This window comes from Ornithodoros turicata, chromosome 2 (assembly GCF_037126465.1).
Source record: "Ornithodoros turicata isolate Travis chromosome 2, ASM3712646v1, whole genome shotgun sequence".
Taxonomy (NCBI): domain Eukaryota; kingdom Metazoa; phylum Arthropoda; class Arachnida; order Ixodida; family Argasidae; genus Ornithodoros; species Ornithodoros turicata.
The window spans coordinates 133805843-133832588 of NC_088202.1; the positions used below are offsets into that span (position 1 = coordinate 133805843).

Below are 26746 nucleotides of genomic sequence, written 5' to 3' on the forward strand. Positions count from 1 at the left end.
CCGATAGTCATCCGATACATTTGTTTTTGTTTTTTTCCGCAAGTTAAAGCTCATCTTCGACGCATGAGGCGGCACTGTGCTCCTTCCCTCTCTCACGTTGGGGATGAAGGAAATACCCGTCTGCGAAGATGCGCAATGAACAAAATAAAGAAAAAATGGCGTTCCTTCACTAATTCTTTGCGGGCGATCTATGGAATGGATTTTTGTTCTCAAAACGGCTACGATATCAGGTGACCGAAAAGAACAGATGTTCTCATTGGGACAACTTTGTAGCTTTTATAATTAACAAGTTAATTAATGAAAGTTAATTAAGACATTGCCTTTGAACTGTGCTAATGCCCTCCTAGGGAAGTGCCCTTCAGTATATGCTATATTGCAATTGATTTCATCTTGGAAAAAGTGTTATATATATTTTTAAAAACTCTGTATACACCTAGCTGGGACACCCTGTCTACATACATACATATACAGATGCAAAACATAACATATTAAGGAACAGGAACGTTACAGGAGGATACTCACATTCATACATACAGTACATAGCACTAAAAGGAATCCAGTTTCAGGAGATTAACCGGTGCTTTCTCATACGTTTCGCATGGAGTCCGTTCAGCTTCGCTTGCCGTGTCTTCGGCACTGTCAGCCCGCTGGCGCCACCGTATATAGTCATCGGAGGCTGAGGGCTCGACGTGATGAACAAACTGAAGCCTCGCGTAGTGTTGCTTGAGGCACCAGTCGGTGTCTTTGGTGATGGTTCCACAAGTGTCTGGTGGCCCAAGGATTGCGATCAGTGCTGTATCCACTGCTGCTACGGCGTCAGCGAGGCGTCAGTGCCGTCGCGTAAAGGAGTCCTTGCTGGCCGCTCTGGTAGCAGCATTTCTTCATTCTGTCGCGAAGCACCGCGGAAATTCTGCTATATATCTAATATAGCACTAATATATCTCAATATTAATTCAATTAGAGTCAAATTTCATGGATTTTCCCCTTCTGTGGTATTCAGGTTGTCTCAATATTTTCCATTGAAATTTCATTGAAAACAAAATGTTCAGATTTCAGTTCAATGTTATTGTGGATTTTCATAATCATTCAAAAATCCTATAAATACTGTTGACATGGCTAACAAAAGCGGTACTTGTGCTAGAGTGTGCCTTCCTATACCGTATAAAGAAAACGTAGGCAGGCTCTGCGTCGCGCTACAGAACTAAGCAACATTATAATAAACTGGAGGCAGACAATTTACGGACACAACTCTCTTTATTCGTTGAGTATGGTGTCCAGTGATGACGCTTGTAGTTTAACCACGATGGTGTGATGGTGTACTACACCTCCAAGCCGTCTTCATGCCACATTACTAGGAATTGCCCGTTGGCTTCTCCCCAAAACATCCTGCGTGTAAAGATTTTACATGCACACAATAAGCCACGTGATCACAGCAAACATGAAAAAAAAAACAAGGAGAATTAATATTCATGAAACTGGATTCATAAAGAAATCTGTCTACCGTATAGCTAACGGCGAAACAATTTCCGTAAGCATTTTTCTTCCTTTTTTTTTTTTGCCCGTTACAGCACAACTCAAGACACCAGGTATGTCACGTAAGCCGTTCTTAACAAGGAGAAAAAGAAAGAAAACGTACGTGAACGAAACCGCCTGCATGGTTTGATAGTCCTCTTGTGCAAGTCAGTTTGTTTTTGCCTTACCCGTTAAAGGGACCGAAAAGTGAATATCAACCTATCGAAACTTTATGTTCAGCGAAAAGCTTGAACCTTCAAAAGTTCAAATATCAAAGAACTCCGCTGAAATCGCTGTAGTTCTTCTGCAATCGAATTTGCCATAATTGCATGTCCAGGGATCTAGTAGGAAACCGAGCAGTCTGTCAACAATTGCATGACTCCGCGCCATCTGTTGAGGACGCATGTAATACGCTTGCTTCCGGTCGCTAATCCGGCGAAAACGAAAATGGCAGTGGGCATTTGTGACCACTTTTGCCGAGAATGTCGAGCCTTTTGAACATGAGTGCGCTGGAATTCCGCATTCGAGAACTGTCGCTCACAGAACTTCTGTTCTTGCGTTAGCGTGCTGGAAAGTGTGTGCCACTGGTGTGTGCTTCGCAGTAGAAGATTCCTCGTCCAGAGATTAACCGGAGTCACATTCGTCTTCACCAGTAGCTCATCGTGCCGTGAACATCGACTGCTTTGTGAAATTTCCATGTATCATGGAGAAGCACTTGTGTAAGCCGAAACAAGTGCTGTTTTTTTCGTCGTGCAGGTGTTCTGTGTGAAATGCAAACCGACGGATACCACGGTTTTTGCTGCCAACAGGTAGAGAATGCGTGTGGAAAGCGGCGGACAGACAATTGCATCACAACTAACGAATATTTCGAAATACTGTGCCTTGATACCGAAGTACTGCAAGTGTCTTTTACATACAACCGAGAAACTGAAGAGCATTGCTACATACCCGGCAGCGCCGTGTGGTCTTTACGCGCTACTTGAACGGCAAACTGGACGGAAAACCCTTATTTCTGCAGGAAATTCCGTTATATCACCTGTCGGCCATTCACAAGAAGGATATGGGGTGCTCCGAAAAAATACAATAGAAAGTACTCCACTGGATCTCGATCCGCGTCGTGCATGCTATTTGGGATGCGTTCCCATCAGTGCGCATACTTGTAGAAATGTTGATGTCAGCAAATTTTCATTTGTTGCTTGCTGCAAGTTTTTCTCGCTGCTTTTTCTTTGCTGTCACAGCATAATTATTTGTGTGTTCTTGGAGGGTTAAGTAACCTGGGAGCTAAGTGATCCTGAGGGTTAAGTAATCTGTATTTGTAGGTTATACTAATGTCTTGTATATATGAGCACTAAATAAAATAATTTTCATCAGTGTCATTCAGCTCAACTGTGTTCATAGCTTTTAATATACTTCTTATTGACCATGTTTCCAAATAACAATTAATATTTGAACCAAAATTGGGATTTAACACTTGATTAACTCTGTTTTACTAAAAGGAGTACTTGTAACTGATTCATTATTACGTCACCAACTAGCATTTGTAAAGAAGGACTTGAGGGCTGACTTCAAGTATTATCAACCCTTCGGATCTGGGTACAAACTCAACCATGCAGCATTGGTGTGCATAATAGTCAAAAATGGTGAAATAATTTAGTGCATGAGTTCTCTGTTACTGTAATTGAGATGTACTTTTGACAGCCCCGCAAACTTTTCAACTGCAACTGGCTTCAGTGTACACGACAAATGCATCGTAACATTTAATTGAAATATAATATATGAGCAGAAGCAACATTTTGTCACACCTGAAACTATATCTTTCTTTTTTATTGTCCAGAAGTTTAGGAAACAGAGTAGGACTTCTTGCCCTCTGATGTTTTGACGTACCTGATAGAGTAAAACCTGCAACAAAATAAACAAGAGAAGTATAAACAGTTTTGCCTTTCCTTTTTGAATTTAACAAGCAAGTTATATTTCACCAAGTATGCACTTTTGTATTCTCCTGTTGATGAGAAAATTACAGGAACAATAATGCTGCAGACAGATCCAACAATGACCTGTCATCTTCATGAAGATGAGAACTTTTCTTCATGCGTGCTAACCAGGACAAAAGAAATGTACAATGAACGCTGTACAAAAACAGAAAATCTCCGTCGACTAAAATTTTATATATGTGGATGCTACCACACCGTGTAGTTTCCGTCCAAAAGTAGGACTAGGCAAGGTTGTTTGGTTGTTGTTGGGAAGTTGTCGTCATGTTGAAGTGCTCTACCGTTATAACACATCAATATAGATGAGGGGCAAACACAGTAGACAGCTTGATGGCTGCAAACTCTCAGTTGAAGATTTATTCAACAGAACAAGAAACTGAAAGCATAAGTGGAAAAAAGCATAAGCAGTGCCCATGCAGCGCAGGACCACCTTAATCTAGGAGAAGGTAGGATCGAGAGAGCAGTAAAGAGAACTGACCGTTGTGTCCGAGATAGGGGAACTCTGCAAATTTAGGACCAATATGATGTAGTCTTGTGTGGCTCACTGCAGCTGTGACACGCCTTGAACAATTCCAGTACGGGGGCTTCAAATACAATGAACTTTCGTTGTTTCAGTGAGCATTCAAGTGCAGAGGATGCATCTCTAGGAAATTAATTAACGTTCCCTAGTCATAACTGTACCTTAACAGGAAGTAGTCCTCTACCCTTCAAAGAAGTTCTCATCGGTTTCTTCTCCTGCTGTTGGTGTCATACTAATGTTCTGCACCTGCCCAAAGACGCCAAAAATGTCAGGAAGTCTGCAACACGTAACAGATCTCGTGATTCTATCTGTGGACTTTGCATACCTGCTTTCAGCTATTTCTGTCATGTCAACTTGAGTGACTGGATCACACACACGAAGCAGTCTGGCGCCACTTCAACACTGAAAGGCCCCTAAAATCAAATTTGTTGATGTTGACAATGCTCAGTACGGGACAAGTAGGATAACATAAGTTAAATGGAATTGCTATATCATAATTTATACATGCGTGACACCTGCACATACCTAAGAGGTTGTGTTGAACTCGTCACCTCGATGAAGCAAAATCACTGGTTACTGAATGGCAGCTTGCTTAGGACGTCTTCGCGATTCGCCTTCTACGTCATCTTCGTAGTCATCGGCAACAAAATGAGCTCAGCACACACGACACGACTGCTGTATCTAATAGCGGAGTGCTTGGAACCACATTCGTTTTCGCGAACTCTCCTGTGGAATCTTGTGGTAGGAAACGTCCGTCGTCGGAGATGAACGAAGATGATTTTTGCATCCCCGAACACCAAAACTACGCCAGTCGGTCTCTCGAATACATGACACAGCAGCCACAAACATATGATTCACTTGCATTTTCTGCTTCGCGCGACCAGCATGACCACCCACGACGTAGACAACAAACCACAATAAACGCCTAGCAGATAGCGTTGCGGATCGTATCTCGTAGCGGTGGAGTAGCTGAATGCTTTATTAACGCTGTATTAATGTAGAAACTATGGAAGTGAGCGTCATTTTTAAAATGACGTTTAGCTGTAAGATATTGTGCGTCAACCTTGTTCTCTACAAAATTAACTCTCACGTGGTAAGGGTTGACCAATCTCTGGGAGCACTGGACCCGAAACCCAAGTTGCTCTTTCTCGCCGTTCGTTGGCAGCACCGTCCATGTTCCGGCAATCTTCAAAATATTTATACGTAAAAAATATGCCGAATTGAGAAGTAATGCTTTCCGTGTGTTTATCAAACAATGATGTTGTGCACGATAGTTGCAAAAATATGGGGATTATTTTTCACTTTTCCGTCCCTTTAATAATTATTTGGTGATGGATGAAAGTCACTAAAAAGGTTAGCCAGCTGTAGGACTCGAACTCACATATTCTGGATTGCCTGTCCAGGGCTCTACCATTGAGCTGAGCTAACACACCTCCCCAGCGACTTCCAAGGGTGCGTCATCTGAAGGGACAAACCAGCCGCTCTCTCTCACTCATCCTCCTTTCACTCTTGCATTTTTGCTCACTCATACACACATTCATACGACGGGAGCGACGCAAGCGGCAACTGTTGATCATGAGATAACTGATGTTCTGAGGCTGTAACAACATAGAAAAGACAAATAGTGGGTTCGAGCCCTACAGCTGGCTGTCCTTTCCAGTGACTTTCATCTTTCATCGTTAATTTCTTAGGCAAATTCGAAGCTTTCCATGTAATTGTCCTTTCTGTGTTGTTCCAGCCTCAGAACATCAGTTATCTCATGAATATTTTGGTATTTAGGTTGCCCGCTTTTCTATTCTTCACACAAAGCTTTCCAACTTTAAAGAAATATTTCCACGTGAGTGCCTGCCTGTTCACCGCTACTGTAGCGTTCTCAAGTCTACTTTGAACTAACGAAGTCCGCTAGTTTTATCCATTAGTTCGGAACCGGCATACAATGTAAGCACCGAACGATTGGATAACAGTCGTAAGAGAGAGTTAATGCGAGCGGTAGCAAAACAAGAAACTTCATGTTTGAGATGATGAATGGGGAGTTTCATCGCCAGGGGCGATACTTTACCCAGCAAAAGGAAACAAAAGTAACTAAGCAACAGGAAAGAATAGCTAAACACTGACAGCGCTATTATCAGTATATCAAGCAGCAGAGTTTCCCTTCTGAGGGGATACGTTTTCGATACAAGTAATCTTAGTGGCAAATTCGACTGGTCGATCTGCAGCCCACACCCAAACCGGCTAAATCCAGCGCGGAGTGAGCAAATCCGAATCCGCCACCGAAAAACAATCGCGCACCAGCCACGACCCTGACGGAAGTCGTTGCCCACATGCCGCAAACTCGGATATTCTGCAAAACACTCGCTGTTGCTTGGCCTTGAAGATGCGGAAGGTGCTGTTGGGGACACCGTTGTCTAAAATCTCCAGCCCGTGACGGAGCGATCCCCTATCGGCGATGTCGTGCACGAAGGAACTATACCAATACCCTCCCCGAGACGAGGCAGCCCGAACTGCTCTCCCTAGCTCCCTAGCAGACGACGCTGAGAATGCGATGGTACTCTCTCCGGACAGGTGGCGCTGCCTGGCCTTACCTCGGAGTCTGTGATGGTATAGTTCCTTCGTGCGCGACGTCGCCGATAGAGGACTGCTCGGCCATGGGCTGGTGATTTTAGACCACAGGGGTGACACAAACCCGCCATTGTTGTAGCTATACCCTCAAGCGGGTGCTTTTGGCATAACTGCCATCTTGTCCTCGTCGCACGTCATAGAAAACGTCATTTTGAGGTCATGTGACTTTGTTTACATGCCATTTTGCCGCTTACCGACATACGAGGGCGGTTCCACAAGTTTCCGGCCCGAGGTAGAAAATGCGCGCGAATTTGAAAATGCGATTAAGGACGCGTGGCGCCATCTGTTGGAGGACCGGAGCACCACCCTCTACCGTCTCCATGCTTTTGTCGGTTGGAGAGCGGCATTTCAAACAGTCAGAGTGCACTCTTCAGTTAAAATGGAAAAAATCGAGTACCGCGCTGTGATAAAATTCTTGATAAAAGAAGGACTTTCGCCTAAAGAAATTAACGCGCGACTGGACAACGTGTACAGGGAAGCCTCTCCGTCGTACACAACGGTAAAAGACTGGGCTAAGCAGTTTCGACTGGGGCGAGAGTCCACTGAAGATGATCCACGCGATGGTTGTCCAGCGAAAGTGGTGACACAGTAAAATTTGTCTCTTGTCGAGGAGGAAGTGCTGAGCGACAGGCGTCTGAATGTGAAGGAAATCTCAGAAAGGCGGGGGGTTTCCAAAACAACCGTTTTTCGCATCATCGGCGAGGGCCGTCACATGGAAAAGGTCAGTGCGAGATGGGTGCCACGACTTCTCTCGTCAGTTCAAAAGCAACAGCGCGTCGTCTGTGCCAAAGAGTTTTTTGAGCTCTGTCAAGAGAACGAAGAAGAAATATTGAAGTCAATTGTCACAGGGGATGAGACTATGGTGCTCAACTATGATCCCCTTTCGAAAAAGGAGTCGATGGAATGGCGCAAACCAGGAGATGCACCCCCAAGGAAAGTCAAGGTCACACAATCCACAAAGAAGATCATGGCAACAATATTTTGGGACTGTCACGGGATCCTCCTCATCGACTTCAAAGACAGGAACACCACAGTGAGTGCGACTTATTATGCTTCACTCCTGCAATGACTGCGAGACGCCATCAAGCAAAAGAGGCGCGGCAGGTTGAGTCGAGGTGTCCGGTTGCTCCAGAACAGTCCACACGGCTTCTGTTGCCAAGGCTGCACTGAAAGAGTGCGGCTTCGAAGAAATCCACCAATCACCCTACAGTCCAGACTTGGCACCGAGTGCCTACTTCCTGTTCTCAAACTTGAAGAGGGATCTCAGAGAACGGAGATTTGAAAACGATAGTGAGGTCCAAGAGGCAGTTTTCCAGCATTTTGCGGACAAAACTTCGGACTATTTTTTCAAGGGTATAAGAATGCTGGTTGAAAGGTGTCAAAAGTGCATAGAAGTTAAGGGCGACTATGTCGAAAAATGATACACTTGTTTCGTCGCTATGACTATTAAAAGTTGGTCCGGCCGGAAACTTATGGAACCACCCTCGTATTTTCGTCGTCAAAACACCAGTAGATGAATGTATTTTGCCAGCGTAAACTATGCGGTGCTTCTTCCGCAACATGGTAGCCCATTTTGCCTTAGTTTAAGTTCATCGCATCGGCTCAGTGAGTCTTAACGCGCTGTCGTCATCACGTCTTTGGAAGTTGTCAACTGTACGAGGCTTTATGTGTAAAACTGCGCGTTTTACTGCGAGATTATCGGATAAAAATAATTACTGTGATCGGACATCCAAAACGTCGTGCAGAAACAACAACGGCATTGTTTACAAACGGTTTGGCCGCCGGTCACGGGCGCTGCCATCTTTAAGGTCACGTGTGCCGCGACGTTAGCTGTGACGTGCGACCAGGACCTGTCCAGGATGCATTGCGTTCGCTCAGCATGCTTTCGTCTACGGAGCAATACATTGGATGTCATCCCTGTGTTTTAGACAACCGTGTCCCCAACAGTACAGCAATACTTTCGCTGGAGCTCCAGCCGAATCCGAGAGCTCTGCTTCGGTGGGGCAAGAACGAGGCACCCCATTGCGGAGCGAGTTGATCCGAAACGACCAGTGAAACACGCGAGCCCAATCCGAACCGATCAGTAAAACATGCTTTTTCCGCAGCGGAGAAGAGAAAGCCGCCTGAAATCGACCTGTCGAATCCGCCCTAGACTTGAATGTCAAAAAGTTCACACCTTCAGGGTTGTTCATGAGTTGAGGGAGTTGGAACGATTCCGGAATCATTGCAGATTTGTCACAGATCGGAGTGGAATTGGAATTCAATTGCGAAAACTGTCCTAGATTTGAAATGGAAATGGAATTAGGCATTTTTTCGCGAGAGTGGAATTGGAATGGAACGGTCATGGTGCCCGGTGGTTGTCTTAGTTTCAACTTGCCGGTTTCTTCCCTCGCGCCCTTTGTACACGCACCTGCACCTGCAATCAAGGTCAAGAGCACCATGTTCTGGTACTTTTTCCGTGCTGAGCAATGTGGATCTCCTCTATAGCACTGCTAGGCTAGCAAGTACGGTTACCGGTCCCGTTTCTTTTATTGATAAAATTAAAAGAATGGAGTGAGCTTGCCAAGCCATTCTAGAAGTGCGAATCGACTATACCTTTTCATTCCGAGGAACTGAAAGGAATGGAATTATCAAAGATTTCCATTCCTCGGATTGGAATTGGAATGAAATGAGTGACCCTGTTCCGCAACCCCCCTCGCTACTTCTTTCTTTCTTTTTTTTTCATTTTCACATGATGAACGCGTTTGATTTTTTAAAATATGGTAGTCTTTAACGCGAGCAGATCAGCAACGCTGTGACAACCAATGCATGTGTGAAACTAATATTTTTCCACTGAAAAAGGAAAACAACGTGAATGATATTGCAAATAGGAGCCCAAACGCAAAGGTTTTTCTACAAAGGCAGCGCGAGAATTCACAATCAGTTTGAGAGCTCAAGGCGAAGGTGATGGACCTGATAAAATTACTTATATGCATACAGGCAAGCTGGTGGGCGAAATCCACGGAAGATGATGCCTGAGCTTGGGAGAACTGGCCAGAAGGGCCGCAGGAGTCAAAACGTACTATTGTAGTGCCTATCTTTCATAATGTTTCCCGTAATTCAAAGGTAATCTCGGATAGGTACCAGTCTTTACTCCAGGAGCAGGTCTTATCTAAGTAGGTTAACTCTGTTTCGCAGTGTTCTTTGAGGCTGTGGCAAGAATCAGAAAACTTTAAAGCTTGTTTCTGAAAAATATATAGTTTATTCAATGTCCCTAAAGTGCGGTCTTGTGTATATAAAACAGACCTCTCAGCGTGTCACTTGTGGATCATGCGCCGTTTCTGTGTAACCGTCCTCGTTGGTTCAGTCGACAGCGTGTCTGCCTGCTGATCCTAAGATCAAGAGGGGGTTAAATGGAGTGTGCCGTACGTAGATATTTCGGCGCACGCTAAGGAACCCTCAGGTGGTGAAATTAAACCCTCTATCGGCTGCAGTGCAACAACACCTGTATTCTATGATGATTGTGAAGTTTCATAGCAAGGACAGTCAAACCCACTGCTGGCGGTTATGTGGGAAATGAAATGAGGTGTCGCCTCCTGTGAACGCTTTTCTGACTTTCCTACCCTTTTTTCCTACCGTATATAATTGTATATAATTTTGTAGCGTGTTAAGTAAAGGGGAATTGGTGGTTTGCGGTGCTTGATATTGGTCTTGTGTCCCTCCGTGCTCAGTGTCCCTCCGCACAAGATCAGGCTTCATCTTCAGCGGATGATGCATCTTTCCCTCCCATGGAAGAAGAAACAAACTGGATTGTACTGTACTGGATGGCGAGCCTTCGTTGCAACAAACAAAGGAATTATTATAATGTGCAATTATTATATTATTATTGTGTGTGGAATTTTTATAGTGTGCACGTTATAGAGCGAAAGCCTGATGCTGATGAAGGGGGTTGTAAATCCAACTTTGGATATTAGACGAAATCATGCTTGAAATTTAGATTGATGGGCGCCAAACATATCTGTCGAAAGCCTTTCACGCTGCGCTCCCGCGTCACGGGGTTATGGCACTTTGAATCAGGAGACATTTTGACTCTTGGGACGCCTCCTCCTCGCCCTATCTCGGAATGACGTAGAACCGAGCGCGCAAACGGATTTGAGTTGTTTCCCATCTTGATGACAATGCCTGCAAACAGGGGCGTGGCGAACGCCGGAACACGGCGCGACGAGGTGCTCGAAACGGAAGCAGGAATGAGCCGAAGCGCTACGACGTGGAGTCATAGAGCAACCGGTCAAAGCAGGGGCCCGCTTGCACGAAACTTCTGCTAGGATCCTAACCTTGAGGAATGTCCTTTAGCGTAGCCTTGCTAGTGCTTGTGTCACGTGCTACTGACGTAAACTTTTTTATCAGCGAAGTGCACTGCCAGAGCTGCGCCAAAAGGAAATCCCTCAAGATTGGGATCCTAGCAGAAGTTTCGTGCTAGCGGGTTCCTATTTCACTGATCTGCTCGGCGCCGCATTGGCACCACTGTCTGTGGCGGCCTCGAAAATGGGGTCTTTTAAAAATCGGTAACATAAAAAAATAATAGGATGTGGGACGTGGGACTCTGCGTACGAAGTGCGTGGAGTGAGGCGTACAGACCCTGCAACAGAACATGATGCTCAGACCTGTTCTATATCCATGTGAATTCTCTACCTCTCTATGAGTCTTAGCAAAATGACGATGACTTGAAAACAGAAACTGCTCGAGGTTCTCAGAGCAGGCCCAGGACGCACAATCCTCTACTCCCCATCCTGCGATAGTCGTTACGCTGTCCGCCTCGGCGCCGCCGACCACGGCAAGCAGTCCCATCACCACCGTCGCCCCCGGATGATTCGTCTTCATCGTCGCAATAAATATAATAAGTTATATTACAGTCTGTAATAGGGTATTAGGAACCAAAGCTGAAGACGCCCACTTCTGTGTGGCCAATAACGGCGAGCCGATTCAGACATTTCTCCCCACCCCCAGAAACCAGATCTCCGACCATTGCTTACGACTAAAAGATCTGGTAATCTAACGATGAGATGAAAACGGGAAAGTGTCTTGATTTTGAAGTTTTCAGGGGCCCACGTTTCGCGTTGTACGTCTTTATTATTCGAGTTTTAGTATTCACATATTTTCACTGTGAAATGTGTTGCTTATACTAATGATTTATGTAACCATAAAAGTGATTTGGACCAGTTCGAAACAGCCAGGGCGTGTGGCTTGAAGAGGTCACTGATCCGACACTCATACTATCCCCTATTCAAATTAGCACACTTACGTTAATCACGTATCTGTAAATAATGCAATAATGCTATACTAAAAATCTTTCTAAGGGCTGCTTATGTCAAGTACATTCTGGGTCGCATGCTTTATCCCCTTAAATACAACTACAGTCTGATCACATGCCATGAGGCGCTCCCCCTCCCTATTGGAAGTGGGAGCTGGAACATGTGCATGTATGGAAAACGGAGCAGCGTCAAAAGAGAGAGCAGTGGAAATTTGTGCCACAGCTGCAGGAATTTTGCGACCAGATGTAACACTTTTGCCGGTTCGCATGTGGAAAAGTACTGCTGCAGTTCTACGTGCTGCGTGAACACAAGATAAACAGCGGTTAAGGGACACGAACAACTTTGATACGTGTCCCTGGCATAGGATATATCCTTGAACAATAAGCGTGACATTCATGTTAATTCAATTGTCTTAATGTTAAAGCATATGTGCAGCACAAAACTATTAGCCGAGGCAAAAAGGAACCCATTTTTTTCCAGCTTCCCCATGTGTTCCATGCTGTGGTGAGGTGGCCCCGACATTCCCCATTATCTTCCGCACTCCCAGCAGCACCTTCCCAAGGGGAAGCCCTCCGTCACCGTCTAATGCAACTCGGCTGCAACACAATGTCCATGTCCACCTTCCTTGTTCCCGTCCCTCCACCTAACCAGAGGGTCGTCACCCTGCTCCGCGTCCTGAAAGACTCGGGCGTTGCGTCTGCCCTCTGACTGGGCTTTCTTGTGCCATGTCGTGCCTGTACTGCACTGACTGGCTTTTTTTTTGCGTACTTTTTTCGTTTCTTGCTTCGTTTCTTTCGAGTTTCTTTCTGTTCTTTCTGTAAAATGACGATGACTTGAAAACAGAAACTGCTTGACACCGCTTGACGTTCTCAGAGCAGGCCGAAGACGCACAATCCTCTACTTCCCACCCTCCTATTCGCCTCTCCAGCAGGCTGCTCGCCACCTAGCGGATCCCAGCAGAAGCACTCAATGAATGATAGTAACAGCAGACGACAGGTATATTTCGCGCTGACCCGAAACTGCCGCAACTTCCCTTCGTGTGCGATGGAGTGTCCTGGCTTACAGAACTCAAAGAGAAACAGAACTGCTCAATTTCGCGGTGCAAAACTACTGCGGAGAAGAATATTCAATGTCGGCAAGAGGAAGAGGAAAAAAATACTGTCAAAGGAGCGGCGTGAACGAAAACAACGAAGACAGCAGGAAACCACGCGCGAGTTATGTTATTTGGACAATTTTTGAAGCATGTCTCGTGGAAGAAGGCACGAAGCAGGGCGATTTGTTCATCGGCAATCATTCTTTTCTGCGCCATCTTGAGGACGACGCGAGCGCCTCTATAGGTAGTTGGAGAGGCGAATAGTCGTTACGCTCTCCGCCTGTGCGTGGCCGACTATCGTAAGAAGTTCCATCACCACCATCGCCACCGGATGATTCGTCTTCTTCCTCGCGATAAATATAATGCGTTATTGTAGTCTGTAATAGAGCGTTAGGAACCAAAGCTGACGATGCCCACCCCTGTATGGCCAACAAGCCGATTCAGACACTTCTCCCCGCCCCCACAAACCAAAGCTCGGACGCTTGGATGAGATACAAACGGGAAACTGTCTTGATTTTGAGGTTTTCAGGGGCCCACTTTTCGCGTACATCTTTATTATTCGAGTTTTAATATTCACATATTCTCACTGTGAAATATGTTGATTTGGACCAGTTCCCAAAAACCATTGCGTGTGGTTGGAAGAGGTCACTGATCCGACACTCATACTATCCCCTATTCAAATTAGCACCCTTACGTTAATCATGTATCTGTAAATAATGCAACTTCACACCCGACGGTAAAAATCCATTACCTTTTCGGATTTTACTGAGACTTCAGCTCCTTTCAAAGGGTCTGTCACTGAGCCCCCAGAGATAGGTGGATACACTTCTGGATACACGTCAAACCCTCCGTGGTCGGCACTGGATTCACTGGAAGAATATACAACTGGATCAATATAAACTTACATTTAGTGTACAACGTTTTGGTCTTCCAAGTCAAACCGGGACTTTTGAGTTGTATAAAATCAAAGAACAAATTTCAAGAGACGGAAACACCATTTATTTTTCCACATATTCCCCGGCTACGTTGATGCACTTATTCCAGCTTTGAACTAATACCTGTAAAGCTCCGGCACAAAAAGGTTTGTCAGTACGCCTGAACCATTATAGGACGGCCTGCTTCACATCGTCATCAGTGATGAAATGCTGACCTTTTTCAAGGGCCAAAACTAGTTGAAACTAGTAGAAATCAGGGCTGTAAGGGGTATGTGGTAACAGCAAGGAGTTGCCGTAATGTGCGCGTAGCCCGGAAAGGCCCCTTTAAATCAGTGCAGACTGCAAGCTGGCTTGGTACCCATCATGTGTGGGGGGGGGGGAGGGGTGAAGGTGACGTAGGGTGCGGTCGGCCTGCTCTGAAGTGGCGGGTCGGTGCACCCAGGGGAAGGGAGAAGAGAGGAGGGCGAAAGAGAGAGGGGTGAGATGATGGTGGCACACTAGAAGGAGGGGCGTGTTAAGCCTCTTGCTTTAGGATTTGGGTAGACCCAAAGGACTACAAACCACAGAAAAAAATGCGAGCATCCCACAGTAGTCTTCATTGGGATACTCCCTGTACCACGGTAACGCCCGGATTATTGGTGAATTTACTACATGTCATGCATAACCCAGCATGCGCTACCTTTTCGAAAGTGGAAATGTGTGTGATTCAGGTTCGTCTCTTGCGCAGTTTCATGACAGGTTCTCCGTCCACTATCCAGGATAAGGGGTTTCACGCGCTGAATGTTTACAGAGATGGGTGCTGTGTACGCTGCGAAGCACCACATCTGGGATAGTCACTGACTGACGGACCGGCGATGTTTGAAAAGTCCACACCATTCAGTGTCTTACTTCGGCTCATATCTGCGGCGTTTACGGCTTCATTCACAAGAAAACCTCCGCAAGTTCTCCTATACACGCGCTAACAGTGCCGTCTGCCATCTTCATTAGCGGTTTCTAGACACTCACTTGGCACATACTACTGCATGTAGTAATGTCATGCTAGTGTACGTTTTAATATCATAATATTAAAAGTCCAGGTTTGGCACGAAGGCGCCCATTTTGTACAGCGATTTTGTAGTCGATCGGTTGTGATATTTCCGCAGTGTTTGAGCGTTACTAATTTACCAATTAACCAGTTAACACGCTAACACAAATTAACCAATAAAATTTTATGAAGTCCACAAATAAAGCGGAAAATTTTCATCTCACCTTCGACGTGGGAAACTTTTGCGTTTGCAAAACTCCACGCTTTATACTCTCGGACAGAGAGAGTGACCTCTTTGAAAAGTGTTCAGTTGCATTATTAAGACACAGGAAAAGTTTGCCAGAGAGAAGTTGCTTTCGCTACCTCTTAAAAGTGAAGCGGAATAAATAAGACATCCATTTGAGAAAGTTTTGTAAACATGTTGTGTATAGATGTCGGTGTGAAATGACGCAAAGGTTTAACTGCCGTACACTGCGCGACAGAGGTACAACTATCTCTCACATGAGACACTTTCGCATCTTTTGTCTCGAATATATACCGTGAAATCCCGTTAATTCGAACTCGAAAAGGACCGAAGATTTGTTCGAATAAAGTGGAGTCCGAACTAAAGGGAGTTCCTCTGAAAGAGAGGCTGATGCCGCGACAGCGCACATTTGCTACAACGAAGACGCGTCACGGCTCGCTAGGCCTCGCATCACGATCGCGGTCATCCGTTGCTGGAAGTACTGATATGGGTGGAACATTGTTATTTTAAAAGATTTATTACAGGCAAGCATCAAAACATCTCAGGGCAGGAAATAGGCCATTATACGAGATTGCTTCCGTTTCTTCAGACGCGGCTCTTTCCCTATTATTCGCGATATTCAACTCTACCTGAAACCTACCCCTAGGTGGTGGTGGTGATGATGGATGGTGAAAGGGCTCGCCTACCACTAAGCCTACCCTATACTAATACTCTACTTATATTCGCGAGCAGAACCTATCATACCGTTACCACGCGATGTTTAGTAGAACCAGTCAACAGCGTGGCGGGCGCGGGTAATTCGCATTCAATACTTTACTTTCGGTGCGTTCTCTATGCGTTCTGTCGCTGGTACACAGATGGGAACGAAAATGAACACTCTGTGAGGTCTAAGACGCTATATGAGTGGACACACAAACTGCTATTTTGTCGTGAGCAGGAATAACGCGTCCGTTAGACGGCACAAAATTGTAACGTACGTATCAGTGTTTGCTCCTGAGGTACATTGCGTGTGTGGATGACGATGACAGTGCTTCCTCCTCTCAATGAATTCCTCGAAGCATTTATAGTGCGTTAATACGGTACATGAACGTCTGAACGATTAAGCAACAAAACGCGCCTGGCCTTGTGTGTGCTCTGCAAAAGTGATCGAGTAATCGTCTCAGGATTTGTTTGAAGGTTTCATGCTGTTGAAGAATCTAAAGACTTGTTCACTTTGCTATTTGCTTTCAGTGCCCCTTTCACTGCTCACTGTAATGAAGCACGTTGGGAACAGCAGGCGCTGCGTTGGTAAAGGAGAGTCATTTCTGGCGGCAGGTCATCTTATCGACTGCAGCGTGCAGTGTCCTGGGTATGTTATACAAACCACCTTGCCGTTCTCAGTACCTCCTATTTGATAAGCTCCTCTTGACTACGTAATGCTGGTGAAATACGTATTGAAGCTGGGGAATGGTCTTGCTGACTGATGCCGAATGATCCTTATCCTGAACAGTGCAGACTGGTTACACTGAGTAAACGAACGAGAGGTGCCATCATACGGCTACCTAGATAACACGAACATAGAAGGGAGTCTTATGAGAAAATCTACCAATACGATAAATTATGTCCACACTCGGAGCTTCGCAGCGACTTCCTACGCAGTAGTGTTCTAGAACCGGCGGGTTGCGCATATTAGGGATTGTTTGTGTCACAAGCGTCCGTCGCTTGTAGACATATAATAGTAACTATTGAGGCAGAAGTCGGAAAAGCCAGACAGTGGCGGCATTTAAACCACGCAGCTCTGGATTTACGATATCTCCTTCAAGACCGTGTTGTGGTCGTCTGTTTGTTTGTTTCCGCCTCAGAACAGCTACTTTCCATCGTCTAATAGTAACAACTAGTAACTGAACTGATTCTGCGAACCGCATCTGTGTTGTGTTCCTGTGCTGTATTGAAATGTTCGTTGGTGAAGTGTTCGTCACACTATGGAAAGAAAGGCGAGAGTGGAAGCAAGCTGATATAGATTCATGGTAGAGGACCAAGAGACACGGAACAAGAAGGACGGAAGACGAATTCTCAAAATTTGTCACTCATCCTTCTTGTTCCGTGTCTCTCAGTCCCCTGCCATGTGTTTCTTACACACCATGACATATTTCGTCAGCTGTTTCACGATCCTGAGCTTGACACACCGAACATCGTTTCTCGTCCTTCAGAAAGGCAGGAAGCTAACGTCGGGTTCTTTGCAATAGGTATCGCACTAATGAGCGTCCCGTCGCTTCGATTGGCTATTTCGACATCTGCAATCTCTCTATATTTTAAAGAGCAATGAGGAGACATTTGAGATAGCTCAAAATCTAGCCACGTCCGTCTAGCTGTCCACCAGGAATATTTTCAAAATAGTTTCGCTTTACGGTGCGTTATAGCTGTGCAATCGAGTTTACAAAAAAAAAAAAAAAAAACAGTCGTAGAGAGCAGTCGCGGACGGCCGACTCGATGCGCTCGTGACATAGTGATGGCTTCGTTCCTTGTGATTTTTTTTTTTTTTGGGCTTCGCATGTCACGCGCTGCTTATATACGACTTGAGAGCTTACGTCACTGATTACTAGAGCCCGGATTTTAGGCACGCAAAAACCTTGTTTTAGGCGCCTATAGAAAGCCCCCCAAAATCCCGATTCAGGCACTAAAAAGGGCATTATGGGCACTACAAATTGTCCATTTTTTTAATATGTAGTAGTAAAAGTGCAAAAACAAAGTTAATGAATTAGTTCCATCGGCAAGAACAATACCGTAAATGGGAGCTGTGGCTGTTTCGCTAATCTTTCTGTTGCACGAAATGCAAAACTCCATCCATCTTAGACGCAAAAGTAGAGAACTCCGACTTAACGTAACATAATAACAAGGTTTACTGCAAGCATCTGGACAGCAGGACGGGAACCGCACCCGACAGACACGCGTTGTCATCCCCTATGTCCAAGGCGTTTCGGAATGTATCCGTCGGGCTTTGCTTCCGTTGGATATCAGGAATACGTCCAAACCGCAGATTAGACTCCGAAATCTCATATCGTAACCTAAGGACCCCGTCCCCCCGGAAGACCAGTCTGGAGTAGTCTACAAGCTACAATGCTAAGACTGTGAAACGTGCTAGATTGGCGAGACAGGCAGGAAACGGAACACTCGTTTCAAAGAACATAAGCGGGACATGAAGAGCGCGACGCACGCCACACGGTTTAAGACGGAGCTTACAGAACATTGCTGGGACACGGGACATGGGACACGGGGGGACACATGGGACACGCATGGGACACATTGCTGGGACACGGGGTTTTGACTTCGACGATGCAGTGACCTTGGCTCGAGAGCAAAGGTGGGGACACAGGAAGCTTCTGGAGTCTTGGCACATACGTGGCAGACTTGTGCGTAACGCGTTACTAGTAATTGCGTTACTTGTAATCAATTACTTTTGTGAGTAATTTTTCGAGTAATCAGTTACTTTACTGCGAAAGTAATTTTTCAAGTAATCAATTACTTTTTGGGGTAATCGATTACTCAGTAATTGATTACATTTCCGGCAGAGATTAACTTATCTTTCAGATGTTCTGATCCAAGTCAAGCCCCTCGTGCCGTCAGCATTAACTTGGATCGTTCTACTCTAGCAAGCGCAGGTCATTGTAACGTTCTGGAATTTCAGGGTCTCTCTCCCTAATCTCTTCCTACGCCAGTGTGGTGGTACCTGAAGCTCTGGAGGTTTACTGAGTCATGGGGAAGTTCCAGGCAATGTTCTTCCACAGTCGGGTCAACGTCTTCCCTGTGGCGCGACAAATAGACAAATACAGTAGACGTAGAGATCTACCTGTCCTACGCGTTTTTGTTTCCCGTTTTATTTCAGCTGTTCCGGCGTTGAACCTTTTTTTTTTTTTTATCTGAGGCACACAAAGACGGGCATAATTTGCGGGAATGCAGAGTAACGACCGAAGTAACGCGTTACTTTTTTACTCGTTACTCAATTACATTTGGAGTCGAGTAATTGGTAACGGTAATCAATTACTTTTTGAGTAGAAGTAGCGGTAACGGTAATCAATTACTTTTTTCGAGTAACGGGCACAAGTCTGATACGTGGTGACCCCTCGGTTCGCAACAAAAACCGTGGCCCCCTTCCTGAGCAATACTCCCATCTCCTTAAATAGCGACCGGTTTCGTAATCTCTCATTCACTTTAGCACAGATGATGTCCGTCGCATGACGGACGAAACGTCTGAGTAAACCTTGTTATTATGTTACGTTAAGTCGGAGTTCTCTACCTTTTTGTCTAGTTACGTGGTCTCCCGGCTTTTGGAGTATTTTTGCATTTATCCATCCTAGTAGGGTGACAAGGCTTCTAGCTGTTGCCACCGATCCACGGCACTTCAGAAGGACTTGTCGCGGCCAGCATACTGGCGATATGCGAGATGGGCTTGGAGCATAGAAGGCTTTGGTCAGTTTCTTGATTTGAATTTTTAAGTCCCGGCTTCTAGATTACGTTTTCGACTCTACCACATGGCTCGCAACAGCTAGCAAATATGGGTGATGAAGTCTCCTCACACTGGACGGGACGTCATTTTCGCTGGTGTGCCTTGCTGGTACTGACTGCAGGAAACGAGGGGGGGGGGGGAGCGGCATTCCTAAAGCTTGCCAAACTGCAGAAGTTGTACCTACCTTCGCACGTCACATCCCCTCCCCAAAAATTTACCGTGTGTCAAATTAGTTGTAGAACAGGAAACTTGGAAGCGAAAAAGCTCCTTTAGATGTAAGCATGCAATAGTGCTGAGAGATAGATCAACAAGAATGTGACGAACCGTGCCTATATTTTATAATAGCGACCCACGCAACAACAGCACAATTCTGGAAGGGAGAGAAAGAACGAGCAATCGAGTGTGCTGAGTAACCGATTTTCAATTCCCAGCTGACATTCCTGTACCTTTGAGATAATTGCTTCTTTGGAGCGACATCGATGGTTTCAAAATGTCGTGCGAGGTTATCGGTGTCAATTTCGCCTGCAGAACGGAGTGTCGCTACTTCTTAAGCGACATTATAGACATTTTTTCGACGTTTAATCGGAGTTTTAGGCACCTACACCAAAATAGGCACCAACGTCGAAATAGGCGTTTATAGGCACTACCAAAACGATACAGGAGGTTCTCCAGTGCCCCATTCGTGTTCCTGTATTGAAAAGGCACGATTACGATCACGCGGAAAAGAATCAGCATTTGCCTAGGAATCCGGGCTCTACTGATTACGTAATGCGGGAAGCATCCTGGTAGACACAATCAGCTCTATCACCCTTGCGAAGCGCTCCTCTCATGACGTCACATGTTTGTAAACAGATGGTCGTCTTGAGTTGTGCTGCTGTACTACACTGGTCACGTGAGGACAGTATATAGCATACGTTACGATGTGCTCTGGTTCTGTGATGCGCTCTTTTCACGACGTGTATAATTTTTCAAAGACGTGCGAAACACAGCCCTCGCGCACGCTCTATAGGCCACCAACGGTCATCGTTCTTTCGCAGGAAGTGATTTTAACGAAAAAAAGAAAAAGAAAGATGATAAATTGGGTGTTCAGTTCTGTGCTCCTTTAACGTTTTAAGGAAAAATTGATGCTTAGCTGTTGTTGAAGATGAGACAGGACAATGAGAGGTGATGAGCGATGTGTTTATTCCGTTAGAAGGAACTAGAATGAGCGTGATGTCTGTCACGCGAGTGTCACAGACAATGAGTCATCATCTTCTTTGTTGTGGAATGTTGACATAACATTCAACAGCTGTGTCCGACTTTCCGTGCTCCACCCTCAGAACGGCTTTCCATCATGCGGAACACAGCAACAACGTACAATTTCTCCCAAATTGCTTCCAACGTTATGCAGACTTAACGAGCCATCCGCACACTTGAAACGCACTACAGCACCACATATACGCCGTTCTCCTCGCGACGCGAATCCCGTTCACGTAGTTTCAGCCTATCTAATTCGCAAAAATATCGGCCTGTACCCATGTATACATTTTTTTTTTTTTTTTTACAGCAGCAGCTCTCATGAGCGGACCTACTGGTACGGGTGCTTCCGTGGTCGGCGTGGCTCCTCACAAAACGGCTATGAAACAGGAGAGGGCGGAGAAGGAAAGCAGGGAGAGGGAGCGGCGCGTGGAGTTTCGGCAACGCACGAGGTGACGCAATATGGCTCAGGTCGCCGTAGCAGCAGTGTTGCCACACCTACAGATTTATCGTGAGATCTACCTACTTTTTGAAAAATCTACAAATCTACGGAGATTTCTGAAAATCTCATGATTTTCTGCTCCGACGAATGAGTCACTCAATCCAGTGTTTCGCATTAGTGCACAAAACGACAACGATGAAAAACGTCAGCAGAGCGGGAGAATGAGTATTTACCGTCTATTTTTTGGAATATTTTCCGCAGTTAATTTGATGAAAACGAAGTAAAGAAACAGCCTCTCAACGACCACCATAACTGGCCTCCCGCACACAAAGCGCATGCTGTTGGGTCAAGCTGCTACGCCGCCGCCATTGACAATGATTTGGCAATGGAAAGAATGCTAGGAAGCAAGTGAGCTGGTGAAGATGATGCATGATGCAAAACCCCGAGACTAGGGAACACGAAGGGACAGACACAAACACGAAGTCACTTCGTGTTTGTGTTTGTTCCTTCGTATTCCCTAGTCTCGGGGTTTTACATCATGAATGATTTGATCCGCCGATCACGAAACTGGCAGGGCTCGGCGGTGGAGAAGGACGTCTCCAGGGACGGAACCATTGGCGAGCGAGGAAATTTTCTTGAGTGTTTGTATGCGCGTTACCGGTCTGCCTCACAGACTTGGATTGACTAGCGTTGAAGTGAATCCACAACGTTTATAATTCACGACATGCATGTACGCTTTCATTATGTATGTGGAAATAATATATTGAACATTATTGTTTTTGTGGTTCATCGCGATCCTCGCTCACCACTGTGCTGGTGGAACAAGAGAGAGAAATGTTCCTACTACACGCGATACGGCGCCCGTGCGTTATTCTTGCGTTGGAGTGCCACAACTGATGTGAATGCACATGTGAAAGTATTAAAATCGACGTCCGGTGACACTTTTTTTTGTGTTGTAGCGGACTTTAAGGGACTATGAAATTTCCCGAACCCCCATACTTTTTTTCGATGGGAACTGTTCTTCCCGCAGAGAAACTAATATGCCACAATTTTTTCCGGACGAAATCGCTCCACTCTGCGAGGAGCGCGCGCTGGAAATGTCTCTTCCGCGTTCCTCCTCTCCCGCGCATATTTCCCTGCCGATGGTGTAACTGTACGGACCGCACTTCGGTTCCCCGTTACGTCACCGGTGTTGCACAATGGCAAGTAATGCCGCGAGCTCGCGCTGTGGCTGTCATGGAGATTTCCACTCCCGATGAACGCATACGCGGGATCCTACGGCGCATGCTCCTGGCGGGATTCCGCGGCTCGGCAACACGTCACGATGACGTGTTGCTGAGCCGGCCGTGGTCGTGTCAAGTTGCCCGTTGTGTCTCCGCTCGGCAGCTCGCCACGGCGCGGCGCTAGCTGTCCTCCCTTTGCCGCTCCGTTTAAATTCGCTCCCGAGCAATCCGCTCGCGCGACGAAAGTAAAATTTCGGTTCTAGACTCACAAAAATGTCTTCTTTCGAACGAAACGAAGAAAAAAATCGTTTCATAGTCCCTTTAAGTACGCGACATCGCAAACCGAAACCGAAAGTTCCAGCGCGTAATGTCAGTGCTCCGCAGCAATGAATTCCGGCTGTGGTCTTCACCAGTGGAACGAAATAAGCCCTTGCTCTTCCACTAATTTAGAGACGCAGGCAGACATTCCAGATTTGAAGGCAAAACGTTCAAGAAAGTGAGTTTTGAGTGACTACAGATTTTTAGCACGATCTACAGATTTTCCGGACTCGGATCTACAGATAATTTTAATTTACGTGTGGCAACACTGCGTAGCAGATAGAATGCATCTCGCGGTGGGCACAGCCGATGATTGCGGAGCTGTCGCACAAAGAGTCCCAACCGATCATTGCGTCATACGAATAAGTGGGAAGAACTAGGAACTCAGCCCGGCAACAGGCATCTTCAATTGTTAGTTGGGCTATGTATACTGCGCCAGGCAAAATAGGTTCGCTGGGGGCACTATTCGTTTGGCGACCGGTGAAAGGACAGGTCCCATTGTGTAACTACTTGCTGAAATCAATGGGTACAACATATAGAGCAGCACCAGTGTCGACCAAGGCAGAAACATTGATGGGGTGAGCGCGGAAGCGGCTTAGGCTCTGACATCATCGTACCATTTCAACGACCAGAATGCAATGGTCAACAGACGGAAATTAAGATTTTGTGTACAAATGTTAATGTGTCCTTACTCAAGTACACACAGCTGAGATTCGAAATTGCGTTACAGAAGTCGTAACCGTCCTTGCTTTTCTTTTTTTTTTTTTTTTGAGGGGGGGGGAGGATGTTTAGTTAACAAAGGATCATGACAGTGGCGGATTCAGGAGATCGGAGCGGGCGACTTCTGCGACCGCTTCCTTAAATCATTACATTAAACGTCCCTCGTTTAGGGCTTAGATGAAGAAACCGCCCGCTCTTCCCCACAAATTTATGGTCTGGAAACGTCCCTGGGTGTTGAGCACCTCAAACCAGCTACCACTTTACAGCAAACCAACGTACATGCTTCGTCTACCTCCGGTAGCGGTATCCTTCCATGCGGTTGCGTTTGCGTACACCGTTACGGTGAATCGTACCGTGTTCTTGTTCCAGCGATGGGGTACAGTATCGCCCATACGATATGGGGTATAGATGGGGTAAAGTTGGTGTTGTTCTTTCGCGACCAGCGGCTGAGTGCTTTCGGACCGCTGCGTAGACGGACGCGACCGTGCAATCTCGTTGGGGTAACCTGTTTTGTTCGCTTATATATGTTCGAATTAGCAGATGTTATCCCCTATGATACATACATGGCTTTGATAGGACTAGGGCGTGAGTACTAATTATCAGTAAAGTTCGAATTGAGAGATTTCAAATTAACGGGATTGCATTCCAAGTGAAAGTACATGCTATTAGGCGAAAACAAACATTGCGAGGACTTACGGGTCAGGTGCAGTGACGAGACTTGAAACAAAAAGAAGCGCAACCAATGCTGCAGGAGTGAACATCGTCTTTTAACCGTTTCTGTAACAAATACGTGTAAAGTTGTAGGGGTCAGAACAAGGACTTGAACAAGAACTTCAGTAGGTTGTAGTTGTTCTTACTGATAAAGTTCAGCGCAAAATGCAACAACAACAGAAAGACGGGACGAAGCATACCGAAGACGGAATTCGTCCCAACTTCCTTCTTGAGTTTTTCCGTTTCGCGCTGAATTTGATTAGTATGAATTATCATATACGTACATTGGTTTTGTTCTATGCGTTACTATAACTTTCACGGACAACTGCAAAGTGCATGGGAATGTGATCGTTATGGCTGTTGTGGTAATGAGAGGTTATCGTGTGGGTCCCCATTTCATTTTGCACTGGCGCGCCCTTTCATGTTTGTTTTAGTCTAACTTTACTAAAACAAGGACATGCACTTTCTAAAAAAAACTGTTTGATCCGAGTCAGACAAATCAGGTACCTAGTAGTAGTGAAAAAGGAAATTAGGGTTTGCCGCAGTCCCCTATAAAGCTAACGGACATTAAACAATTTCCGTTATGACAGGTACCCTCAAAACAATCTCAAGAGCGTTAAGACAAATTCGTCTAGCGTCAGCTACGATGATTTTTCTATAGATTTTGTTATACTCGTTATTATGGCTGGAACTGCAAACAAAGAGAGACGCATGTATACTCACCGCAGAACGCACACTAACTATAGAAGGCTTTACTGAAAAAGCTTTTTAAGGGCGCGCTTCTGCTTCTGCTGCGCACTCGGACAATTACGAGTTGTCAAATGTGAGGGCGGTGAAAAATTGTGCCGCAGCTGTCGGAATTTCCCGGGCAGATGTAGCGCTTTGCCTGTGCGTACATGCGGCCTTTTAGTGTTTTTTTCGCACACTGCTGCCCTTTTCTATCCAGTGCGGTGGTTTTACAAAGATTCATCAACTTGTTTAGAGCTGTGAAGACAACGCTCACGTTCCCCTCTCTTTTTAACGTCGTGAGACACTTTGTGCATGCATGGAATAGCTGAAATGTTACTTGTCTGACGTGGCCGAATTTGCTATTGAGATTGAGCACTGGTATAACGTGTCCTAAGAAGGACTTCCGCGACCGTAGAGAACAGATGTGTTTGGTATCCCGATGCGGAAAACCCGCGGACTTGGTGGCACACACTGACCGGACTTTGATCCTGGAAAGACCTGTCAATAGTATTCTTGATGAGTTGGTGACAACAGCTCTTTTGAGGAGCTCCGAATCGAATACCGACTTCTGAGGCGGTTCGAAAAAGAACCAGTAATCGTCAACGAAGCCAAAAACTCTGGTTATGCCTACGTTCTCAATGCCCCCGGCCAGGAATCTGTCTATATAGCGTATATAAAAACAAGTCACTTAGATGTTGGAGCCTCACTTCGAAATATATTGCCACGAATCATCTTCGAGAAACTTCCAGGGCAGTCACGAAACGGTACATCTCATCCCGGCGCGTGCTGAAGTAGAAACAAGACGCTTCCAGACACATCGCCTGCTCTCTGGAAAACACACGTGCTGTTTCTAGACTTTTCGGCGCTACGCTTAAATGCTTGTGCGCTCCAGGCTGGAGCATTCATTCTTTGGACTCAGTTGTGTTCAGGGAGCTATCACACTTGTGCTTTTGCTACCAATTATTTTAATAAACCGTTCGCTGTTTATTCGACGACTCGCCGATCCATTTCGCTTCGCGACAATATTAACATGCAAAACTAACATGCCCAAAGGTTCATTCCCATCATAAACAGAAATATTCATGCGGGACAACCACAGATGGGTAAACGCGTCGACGCGAGCTCAATCTCGGGACAAACACAACACGTAGAGACTCCAAGAGCCTGGAGGACAGAGTCAAAAAGCAATTCACCAAAATGACAATTGATGTCTGCGCCATGGGTTGAACCAGGACGCACATGATTACCCGTCAGGGATGCTACTCTTACACGTCATTCCTAACCCTTTAAATTCCACACCAATGATGAGGACGGTGTCCAGAAGAAGAACAGTCTCTCTTCGAAATATGGCGGCTCTCGTCCTGAGGCAATTCCCTCCATATCTCATTGGCGTGGCCTTTTTGTGAATTAGTGAGTCTGCCGGACTAGTAATCGGGAGGGTCCAGGTTGAACCCCTGTGCTGGCACTCGGTGGCTTTTTCGTGAATTACTTGTTGACGACATTACCGACGTATGGCAAGTAAGTGTTCCGCATATTAGAGCTGCGAACGGAAAGCAAAGAAACCCAACAGTGAGCCACGCCGACGAAAGGAGACCGGAGAGGTGGCGCCGCGGCCTCCGCTCCTGGTTAGTAAAATGTGCGGTACATCACCGCTGCAA

At 45.8% G+C, this 26746-nt stretch overlaps 1 long non-coding RNA gene across 1 annotated transcript; it reads right to left on the minus strand.

Annotated features, from left to right (window-relative positions):
* Positions 1-1235: 1235 nt before the first annotated feature.
* On the minus strand, positions 1236-25164 carry LOC135384093 (uncharacterized). Its single transcript, XR_010420246.1, has 4 exons — positions 25083-25164; positions 24345-24425; positions 13775-13892; positions 1236-1386 (listed from the first exon to the last, which is right to left on the minus strand). It is a non-coding gene; the product is annotated as an uncharacterized LOC135384093 (long non-coding RNA).
* Between the last annotated feature and the right edge of the window lie 1582 nt (positions 25165-26746).